Raw genomic sequence first — 11,324 nt, 5'->3', positions numbered from 1 at the left:
TTGCAGAATCAGTAAAAAAAAAAAAAAAAAAAAAAAAAAAAATTCAGGCTGACCTAGGAGTTGTGAGCCTGGTGCCACTGATAGTCCTTTCTTCTGACTCAGAACTAAAGCAATTTCAATTAGACTTTTGTATTTCTCAAGTTTGCATGAGAAACCTCTTCATCTCTTTCTCAATTGAAGAAAAACAAATAATTAAATTATAACTGTCTCACCTGCAGCTGTGGACTACAATCTTGTGCACATGGTTCTCCACCTTTAGAGCAGCATTTAAAGCACGTAAATCAATCTATCATAAACAAAAACAGGCGAACATTGAGGATGAGTGAACCAGTGTGTCTGTATTTTGACACAAAACGCCAATCTTTTCTCAATGCCCCCGAAGCATCCTTGGAGAGATTTAATTTTCCCTCAAGTGCCTGCCTCCCATCTCTTAGAAAAGTATGTTGTCGCTGCTCCACAAGGTTCCCCCACTCGGAGGATGCGTCTCTCTTCAGTCTGAGTTCAAGTGTCTAATCTTCTGTGTCTCAAGGTCAGCGTTTGTATGCACTCTTAAGGGTCTTGATTCAAACAAATGAGACAAGAAAATTAATCGGAAGGCAATGTATGAAGTGTTGAGGGTGTGTGTATGTGTCCATGTGTGTTTGTATGCAGGCATGAATGCCAATCACTATGTGTGTGTCCAACTGGAGTTGGTAGAGGGAGAGCTCAGCTGCTCAGGTCCCGGGCCCAACGTGATTGAGCGAGGGATGAAAGAGAAAGATAAAAGACGGGAAGAGAAAAGGTGGAAGAGGGAGACCAATCACTGTGCAGTGCAGAACATTGTTCTCTTGATCACAGTCAAAAGGTTGTGTGTTTGTAAGTGTGTGTTTCTAGCTCTGCGCACTCCTGTTTGTGCACTCCTGAATACGTGGATGTTTGAGGCCTCCTTCTTGCTCCAGTTCAGGGGTTAACATTGGGAAACATGTTGAGGACAGCCTGCATTTGACTTTTAAAGACATGTAAGGTTCAAACATCCAACAGCAGAGGAGTGTGGCTGCACAGGAAGGTGAATATGAAGCAGGGTGTTGAGGAACAACAGGCACAAAGATTAAAAATTCTACTTGTTGTCACGTAAATGTAAATACAGCTTCCCTGGTGGTTATGACAAAAGGGTCCAGCTCCTTTGTGAAAAGTAGATGCTCACTGTGAATACAATCTAATAATACATACTATATTATTCCTGCCGCGAATAATTATATATTTTGTCTGTTAAAATACACTTTTAAATTTTGAAAGCTGAAAAAAGCATACGAGAGGAGATTGACTGTCTTGCAAAGTATAAACTACAAAAAGTTCCTGAAGGGTTAATGCCAGTTAATTAAGCTCTTCTATGTTCATACTTAATAACAAGGAAAATTAGAGAGCAAGGTGGTGAATGAGAACAGGAGGGGAACATTTTATCCCCATCCATCCCTCTTTTTATCCTCTGTTCCCTCACATCTATTATTCACCCCATTTGGCAGCCAGGTTCACACCTAAATAAACCTCGAGCCATGTTGTCTCTCCTTCCCTTCATCATGTTCACCTTTCATCCCCAGCACTCCTAAATGAATTCAGTCCTCTGTGTCTCCATCTACCTACAGTACAAGTCCCTTCTCTTCATTTGAGAGATACTTGTCTTGTTTAATTAAAGCACACACTGAGCTGTTTAACTTTTAAGTGAATGTGGTAGGCGTCCATTAACTTCATATAATTTACTGCATTTATCGTATTGGCCTGATTGTCATTATATCCTATTAATTTCAAGATAAGACACTTCATATCCTTAAAGTGTTTCCTCCTGTAAAACTGAACCATTTCACCCGAAAGACAAAACCCCAATTAGTGTCACATCCAGTCACATACGACCAATCGCTCCTGCGGTCAGAGTAATTTGCAATAACTAAAAGAAACACCATCGACTGACTTGAAAAAAAACTCGCTAACCTAGCAAAATGAAAACTGCTAAAAATGTGAAAAGTGTGAATCCGTGAGAATATATTAGTCTTTGCACGAGGAGCATGAGGATGCACTTCATACTCACAGAAACTCTAAATTTCTACAAAATAAGTTATGTTTCTGCAAAAACTAGAGATTCATTTGTTGCATCTATTTACACTTCAAAATAGATGTTTCCATTGTTATTTTGAAACAGATTCTACCCAAAGTCCTCCCGACAATTTGCTGACTATATCTGGAAAATATTTCAGAACTTTATGGTGTTCGATTTGATCATTATTCCAACTATAACTAAACCCAACCATGAAATAGTCTTCATGGGCTCAACACAAGGTGTACAAGTGAAAACACAAGGGAGTAAAAGGGGCATTATTTTGGAGTCAGCCTGAAAACTCAGGAATCAACAGTTTTCTACTGGAACACACACACTACTCTGTGTGTGTGTGTGTGTGTGTGTGTGTGTGTGTGTGTGTGTGTGTGTGTGTGTGTGTGTGTGTGTGCCTTTCATTTTGATCACTGTTAGTACAACTGCTGCTGTAGATGTGGACATTTAAAAAAAAAAATGTGTTAGGACATAAAGGAACTAAATTACCATAATTAAATCAACTGTGACGTTGCCTATTGCAAATGTGTGGGCATGTCACACCAGGTTTTCCCACATGTGCCGACTCCAGATGGCCTCAAAGAGACAACGGGTAACGCCAACATCACACACGCTCATATTTAAGTACACACACACACACATACAGAGTGATGACCCACCCTTGAGACCCCTCTAACCAGGTTTCATGCTGGGATCAAAAACAAAGTATAAAAGGAGAAAGCGAAATCAAAACACAGACGGTGGTGAAGGCTCAACACAGAAAGAAGAGGAAATTACCTCCGTTACAATAGGAGGAAACACTGAAAGATCTTTGTGACGGTATCAAAGTGATATCACTCTCTCTCTCTCTGTCTCTCTCTCTCTCACACACACACACACACTAGAAAGACAATGAACAAAATAAAAATAATGTCCTTTCCAATTTTACATCCCACCTGTCACAGCTGCAGCTGAGGTTTACCTCAGGAACTCCCTTGAACTTGACTTTCAAATAGTTTTTCTTTTAAATTGAGTAGTATGCAAACATAGAAATGCATATATGCAATTTATTGTCAAGTTCAAGCACTCGTCTAACACAAGATGCTGAATTCCAACATGTTATTGACACACACATGCACAGCTTCCTTTAAACTGTGGGAGCAAGCAATATATGCTGCCTTCAAGATGGACAAATGGGCAAAGTGGATGGAAGACAATGCTGCTGGTAGACTCCCGAGTTGTCCAGTACCTGCCTGATTGTAGACTAGAAGCAGCGGAGAGGGAAGATTGAGCCGGAAGAGGTACGCTGTGACCTGGTCAACTCGCAAAACAAAAGTGCCAGACTTCAAACCTTAAAATGGAGACATTGTGCAGTATAATGGGTATGTGAACGTTATGCAGGCAGCTGACGTCATTGGGAGAGTTCAGGTGAAGTGTATTTGATATTAGTTTGTACTCTTCCACTCCCATGTCTGGGTCACAAACATTACATTGGTTGATCACTTCATAGTAATACTCAAAAGGTCATAATTACAAAATGTGTGGTTAAAATGATCAGATATAAGTCATAATTGTGAGAAAATGTATTAAAAAGTAAGTTAAAAATCCAGCCCTGCAGTGAACTCGCCTGCTTTTACCCTCCTTCTGGTCTACTATCTGAGACAAAAATTTTAAAGATATGTTGTGCCTCACTAGAGCGCGTAGGAAAATGACTTCTCCTTTGTAGGAGCACACTGACCTTTCTGAGCTGGAAAGGCAGAGCAAATGCTAAATGACAGAGCTAATTGTTTCACCCCAGAGTCCATTCTGTCTCTCAATCCTCTTTACTTCGACCAGTCCCTTCCATCATTCCTTCTAATTTCTCTCAATTATTGCCTCCTTATAGTCTCTCTCATGGGGACGTATTTGTGTGTGTGCGCGCATTTGTGTGTGTGCGTGACCTTCCTGAACTGTATGGCCATTTATGGAGATTAGATAAAGTTGCCTCTTGCCTGACTCATTGGCATGCATTAAGTAGAGTACAATAATAACATACACACACCGAACAAACACACACACACACACACACACAAACTGACTTGCACAAGTAGAGCATCTTAAATCGAGGATATAGGACTAAATTAAAGGTAAAAGCGCTCTTGGTTTTTCTTCTTTTGTGAGACATCATCTGTTTTTCAAAAAGCCGTGTTCAGCGTCCTTTTCCCTCCCTCTAATGGATTTTTGATTTTTCCAGAGCATGCAACACAATTAGCTCTTCTTTCTTTTTTATTAATGACACATTTACTCTTTTCTTCTCCCTCGCTGTTGTTTATTCTTGCATTAAATTGGGAAGCAAAGAGGTCTTAAAAGTGTACCCGGCATTGGGATCATGATTTATGTTTATATGAAAGCTTTAAATGTATCAGTATTTATGTTAAATAAAAAGTAGATAAATTCTATAAAAAAAAATAAAAATAAAAATAATGGCAAAAAAAAAAATAATCAAGGTTTAAAACACCAAAATCAGAGTTGTTGACACTTCCAACTACATAAAGTGAGGGGCGGTTTGGTTCGCGCCATTTGTGACACCATAAAATTATATCTCATTATACAATACACTGAGAGATAGGACATAAAGGAAAGAAGGAAATTAAACATTCCAAGGACCAGCAACCTGCGCTCACCTTGCACCGGCACAACTCACATCTGCATACAAATAGCTAGACCTTCCTCCAACTAAAAATAACAAGCAACATAAGAGAGGGAAATGAAAATATGATATATTAATATAAAACAGCTGTACGACCTTCTTTAGGGTGGCCATTTTTGTCTTGAGCAGAGTCTTGAGAGTCCATATACATTTGTTTACTGTGACATCCTCACAAAGATAATGTACATTTAATGGGAGTACTATGTGGTTCTGTGGGTGCTGACTCTATTAACTTTGTATCTGTACAGTATGAGAGCATGGGCATACTGTATGCATACATACTAACAGTTCAGGTTGTCATTTGCCACAGCAGTAACAGTAGCAATTGTTCCACCCACACAACTACACTTGTAAAATGAGTTATAAGTTATTTACATTTAATAAAACCTAAAAGAAATATCACTCTGGAACACAAATATTTGACCCAAACTGTTTAAAGATGAGAAGATTCCTGCAATCAGCTAATTCAAGCTCGTACTGCTACCCTGACACGCAGGGTCTTCAGCACACAAGTGTCGTTGGAACTTTCAAAAAGGTACAGGAACATTTTTACATAAAGCAGAAAACCCAAGCGATTGTCTGAGATGCCATGAAGTGCTTTCATTTATGAGGTCATTATCACAGAATATTGCTCTTGATGGTAATGATGTGCTTATGTTGGAAGAATAGTTACAACAATGAATCGACTGAATAGATACGTCCTTTATTTTGATCACACGTCTCGAAGCAGAAAAAAACTTTAACTACCAGCTTTTCCTAAATGTGTCAAGTCTTTCCACCTGCTTCACACTTGCCTCTTCAACATAATGCCTCACTTGGCCTTCATGTTTAAGAGTTTGCCTTCATATGCTGGTTTACAATTCACTCCACCCTTCGATAAACACTCACATTTGCATCTTTTGTCCCCACTGCCTTTATTTCTTGTTTGATTTTCATTTACTGTCTTCCGCCGTCCTTCATACTGATTCCTTTCACGACCAGGCACACGTATGTCATTCTCTCTTATATAGCTGTGCTGTACAGAAATCTACTGAGAGACTACCACCAAGATACAGACACCCAAATGAAATCAAGCAGAGCCTCCCTCTGAGTCCATGTCCCACTTCCTCGCCAGGCGCTACATGGCCATACTGCCGCCGTGCGACTGACGGACTTCTGGCACAGAACAGCAGAACGCCAGACACAAAATCCCTCTCAAGGAGCAGATGCTTGCTTCCTCTTGACATATGCCCCTGAGATGGAGCAGGGCGGATGGGAAATGGAGGGGAAGGCAGGAGATATTAGAGGGGGAAGAAGGAGGGAGGGAGGGAGGGAGAGGGCGTTAATCTGGAGTAGTAGGAAGAAAGAAGAAACGAGGATACAGTCAGAGAAATGTAATTGAGAAGTGAAGGATCTGGGACAAGTTTTAGGATGTTTTATACACTTAAGCAAAAAAAACAAAAAACAATGCTATGAACTTAACTCAAAGGCAGTTTTTCCCTTGACTATGTTGGAGCCCTTTTGAGGCATGTTTAAAAGAAGAGCTCTCACTTTCTAATAAATCAGAGCCAAGGGCACGGGTCCAGGTCACAGTGTCAGAGGACGAGCTCAAAGGAGAAAGCAGAAGAGAGCCAGAGAGTAAAGTGAGATCCTTCTCAGCTAAAGACGAACAGATGGTATCGAGTGGTGAAAGAAGAGACACGATGGGACGGCCATGACGAGACAACAGAGACAGAGAGAGAGGGAGGGAGAGAGAGAGAGGAGGATGAGGGGATGTGTCCTCTCTGTATGTCTTTGCATCATTTCTACTCTTTAGATATTCTTGACACGTGACCAAACTAGAGCATTAACTAATTTTAGAAGGTAATTAAAATATGTGGTGGTGGTGGTGGTGGTCAATGAAAGAAATGGACAAATTACACAGGTTACATCTGGCTTTTGCAGCCTTATCGCTATTGGCAGAGGTATTTTGTGGGAAATAGATAATAGTAATAATTATTTATTTAAATTGGTACACTTTCAGAGGATGTATTGTAAGTCGCTTTAGATAAAAGCGTCAGCTAAATGAAGTGAAATGTAATGTAATGTGAGGAACGCACATGACATGTGGGGTTAAGATCTGCATTCACAACCAGAATGTTTCATCTTTTCAAAGATTTCACATTAAACTGGCCTTGATGTGTCACTCTTGACTACATGTCCAAACAAAAGAAAGCAGTAACAACTGAATGCACACATAATATGTTTGATTTAAAAGTTTGGGTCATCCGATTTACACACATGCATAAACTTTTTCTGTCCTTGCAGTCGCTGTAGTTCTATCTAGTCACAGCAATCCATGGGATAATTATAACTAAGACATGTAACTAAAAATCTGAAGACAACTGGTATTAAAGGATAAAGACACTGTCCATTTGGGATGATGAATGTCACTGAAATCCATTTAAAAGTTGACATATTTCAGACTGGACCAATAACTGACATTTACATTTAAATCGTCATCCCCATGGAGTTTTTTTTATGTCCTTTTTCAGGACTGAGTTTGTAAAATATTTTTTACTTCCACAGTAAAAGGGCCACAGCAAAGTAAAACTGGTCCACCATTCAAACAAGTTTAAACAACTCTTTCTTGTCATCCTTCTTCTCAGCTTCTCTTATCCTCACCTCACCTCTTCATACTTTCTTCCTCGTGTCCAATTTGTCCACTCGTATCCAACTTTGACGAAGTAAACACACCAAATATTGTACACGCAGGCATTACACACGTACTTACACACACAAACAACCCATACTGTCGCAAGGTGAAATCTTTTCATTAAAGAAAGCAAACAAGCCGAGAACACACGCATACTTAGAGAGCGCACTATGAACAGCAAATCTTTCATTAATAAGCACAAGAATTTAATTAACGGCTATTGATAAGCTTCGCCTGTCTTAAGGACATGTTTGTTTGTGAATATGTATACGTGTGTGGGGGTGCGCGTCTCTGTGTATCTTAAGGACATGCTCGTTATGCAGTCATTATACGGTTATCTTCTTGATTCCTGAAGCATGAAGAGGAGGAGCGCACACACACACTCGCAGAGTGCGAGCTATAAACATGGTGTGTTGACGGATTAGATGGGAGTTTTTAATCATCTTAATTAAGCCTAATTGTTATTTGTTGAATATGTGGCATTTATGAAGTTCACGGGGATATGAAAGCAGATTGAATACTAATTAAAATACAAGAACGGCATTTTATTACAAGAATCTGTTAAGAAGCTGCAGATGCTCAGCGCTGGTTTGATGCGAACGAGGCATACATGAGGAAACTCTGAGTACTAAAACAAAGATTTACTTATGCGATGAAAGTTTAACAAAAAATAATCTACAAAATCTGTAAAATATGGACTTCTTAATAATCTATAAAAAAAATAAAAAAAATTGAATGATTGCTGTCAGCTTGTGGACTAGATTATGGGCAAAGAGGCATCAGAACAACCTGAAATGATCCTTTAATAGCATAGAAGAATCACCAAATGCAAAGAAAATGGATTTTTGCAGTGAAACACACTGATGTCACTACTAACTGAGCTGCACAGAGAGAACAGTCTGTAATCTAAAAGGAAAGTTTATACTTCATAGGCAGATAATTGTAAGTGTGTATATGCATGTGTGTGTGTGTGTGTGTGTGTTATAACATGATTGTCAAATTCTTCTGTGGCTGGCAAGAGTCTTCTTAGTACAGTAATTACAGACTATCATCCCTGGAAGGAGATCCAGGAGCCCACAAACACACTCACACACACTCACTCCTGCCAAAAGACAACACCCAAGACTCCCCTCCTAGATGCACCTGAGGATAGAATAACTGTCTCACACACACACACACACACACACACACACACACACACACACACACACACACACATCCTTGCACCTGAGTACACTCATGTGCCAACAAAAGGCCACAGCACCGTCTGTTCCCGCCACACACACACACTTATTTTCTATCTCTCTCACACACACTGTAAACTACCTATCTGTTCTTAGTTTTTCCTTTAAATTGACTTCTCAAATTTTGTTTTCTGAGTTTATTTGCAACAAAACGCACATCTTTTCTTGGTGAAACTCACCAGCAGGACTTGCATGGAAACATTTGTTAATGTGATTCATGACTAAACCAAATCGAACTCACTGGAGCCTTTAACAGTCATTTCAAAGTTATTGATGTCTTTATGGAAATATTAAACTTCCCCACTAAACCTTCTGTTATGTTCTGATCCATCTACGATGTGAGCTTGTACCACTCATCCTCTTTGTGCTGAATATGTAACATTCATTTGCATATTAACTGACTGAGATCTGCATTACAGTTTTAAGTAATCAGACTCCACAACTGTGGCAAGCTCATGAGTTTTCCATGTTAAATGCATCAATATATAACAGACAATTGTTGAAAACCAATGTAGTTGCAGATATTTATCAAAAATGTATATATTTTCTACCTGATGTAACGTTTTGTCACAAAGTGGATCTTTGCTTCACAACAGAGGATAAATATGTGCTTTTCTGTCATATAATCTGCCACGGTGAGAAACATAAATCTGCAGTATGCTTCAACAGAACAGCTCATCAGATGGTCAGACAGATTCAGAAGCACTCACAACCTTCATATCACCAAAACTAGAATAGCTTCTTGCACTTTTCACCAGAACGCAACACAATGAATGTCTGTCAGGAGAGACAGAACATGCACTTGTTTTTCCCTCAAACTTCAAGTAAATGCAGCTCTTGAAAATGTGTCCAATCAAATACAGTTATTGATACTTTAAGTGAAACTGTGCGTGCATGTTGGACAGATGTGAACTAAAAACAGTACAGCGGGCAGGTGTGAGTAAACACACACGACAGATGATGTGTGAGTTGGTGGTGTGTGTGCATATGCAAGTGAATTGTCTCAAGAAGTAAGACATGTCTTCATACATTATTAATACAAACACACACACATATTTAGCAGGTTGGCACCTTACCCAGGTGGTGCACACACACTCTAACACACACACACACACACACATTTAGCACGTTTAGCACCTTGTAAAAAAAAACCTGGTGACCCAGAAGAATCACGGACAGATTGAAGATGGGAGAACTGGGGGAGGAGGAGGATATGGAGAGGGAGGAAGACACACCTGTTATTAGCTTTTCTCCAGACGGTTGATCAGATGGAAGCTGGGACGGACGGATCCAAGGAGGGACGATGAGAAGGATGTGGGGGAGACAGAAGGAGATCCTGGGAGAGAAGGAGAGAGATTGTCAGGCATTAATAATGGATGACAGATCCTTGGAGACCATGTTCAGACATTAATAATGAAAAGGATTCAGCTGGAGGGGGCAAGGGAACACCTCAGCAGAATTTACCTGAGGAAAGAAGAACCACAAGAAGAAAGTAAGTAGTAAGCTGAGTATTTGCATGATACTCAGCGCTTGATGATGAATTTGGTGAACTTTTTGGAGGTGGAGAGAATTTTCGGAAACCTGAATTCCAATCATTACATGAGATTGAAAATATCTTCCTCCATCATTATCTCACACTGTATTTATTTTAAAAACGATACTAATGGGGATTAAAAAGTAAACGTACCAAAGTGGTAAAATATTGTAAATCTGGAGTCTGATTTAAAATGAGTTCTTAGAAAATGTGTTTTCAGACACATATGATTACACTACAGCCCCCCGGAAAAAAAACACGGTAAAGTACGGTAAAAAAAAACAACCCAAAAAAACAGCAAAACATTCCGTAAAAGAGGCCAGAGGTGGAGTTTAAACATTTCAGATGAGAGTGGTTGTGTGACAGATTGAAAATCAGACGAACCAAAAACTCCAAAAATGTTGCGCATGAGAGGAGTGACAAGGAGAGGGCGGGCCCTTACACACACACACACACACACACACACACACACACACACACGTACACACAATACAGATGCACAAACATATTTATGCACACAGTAAAGCACACAAATTAACACAAAGAGTTTGGTGTAGTGCCAGTTCCTGATGTTAGAAGAGAGGGAGAGTGCACACGCACACACGAACACACACACTTTCTATCGCGATGCCCTGTTATGTCCCTTCCTCCTTTACATCTTCTCATCATTATTTCACACACTGGCTCTCCCTTTTTTGTATCAACACTAAATAACACACACACACACACACACACACACACACACACACACACACACACGAGCAGCACACACACACACGAGCAGCACACACACACACGAGCAGCACACTTAAACCAAATGGGTGGCCTGATGGTGAATCACTGTCATTTAGCAACAAAGACCTCAGCTTGTTGTCCCTTCATCCCTCTCTCTTCATCTGCCTCTTTTTCTTTCTCTCTCTCTCTCTCTCGCTCTTTCTGGCCAGTGTGAGTGTTTAATTGTTGTTGACATGCACGGACACACTAAAACACAACCGTATACACAGATCAACACAAACCCATGTATTCAACCCTAATATCTACCATCGTACACGCGAACATGCGTGAAACACACACACGCCGTATGGGTGTATAATTACAGTGAGCGAAGCAGCACTAAGGAATAA

The 11,324-nt window shown here is 39.9% G+C and overlaps 1 long non-coding RNA gene across 1 annotated transcript in view; it reads right to left on the bottom strand.

The window, feature by feature from the left end:
* The window catches only part of LOC138206891 (uncharacterized), a 93,471-nt gene that overhangs the window by 71,194 nt on the left and 10,953 nt on the right, over positions 1-11,324 (bottom strand). Inside the window, exon 2 of the long non-coding RNA XR_011178980.1 lies at positions 9,902-10,002. This is a non-coding gene — a long non-coding RNA (uncharacterized lncRNA). The remainder of the gene's footprint in view (positions 1-9,901; positions 10,003-11,324) is intronic.

Source organism: Embiotoca jacksoni, unplaced genomic scaffold, assembly GCF_022577435.1.
Source record: "Embiotoca jacksoni isolate LCO1_2020_lvr unplaced genomic scaffold, fEmbJac1.0.p SCAF_30, whole genome shotgun sequence".
Taxonomy (NCBI): Eukaryota; Metazoa; Chordata; class Actinopteri; family Embiotocidae; genus Embiotoca; species Embiotoca jacksoni.
This window is presented reverse-complemented; position numbering and strand designations above follow the sequence as displayed.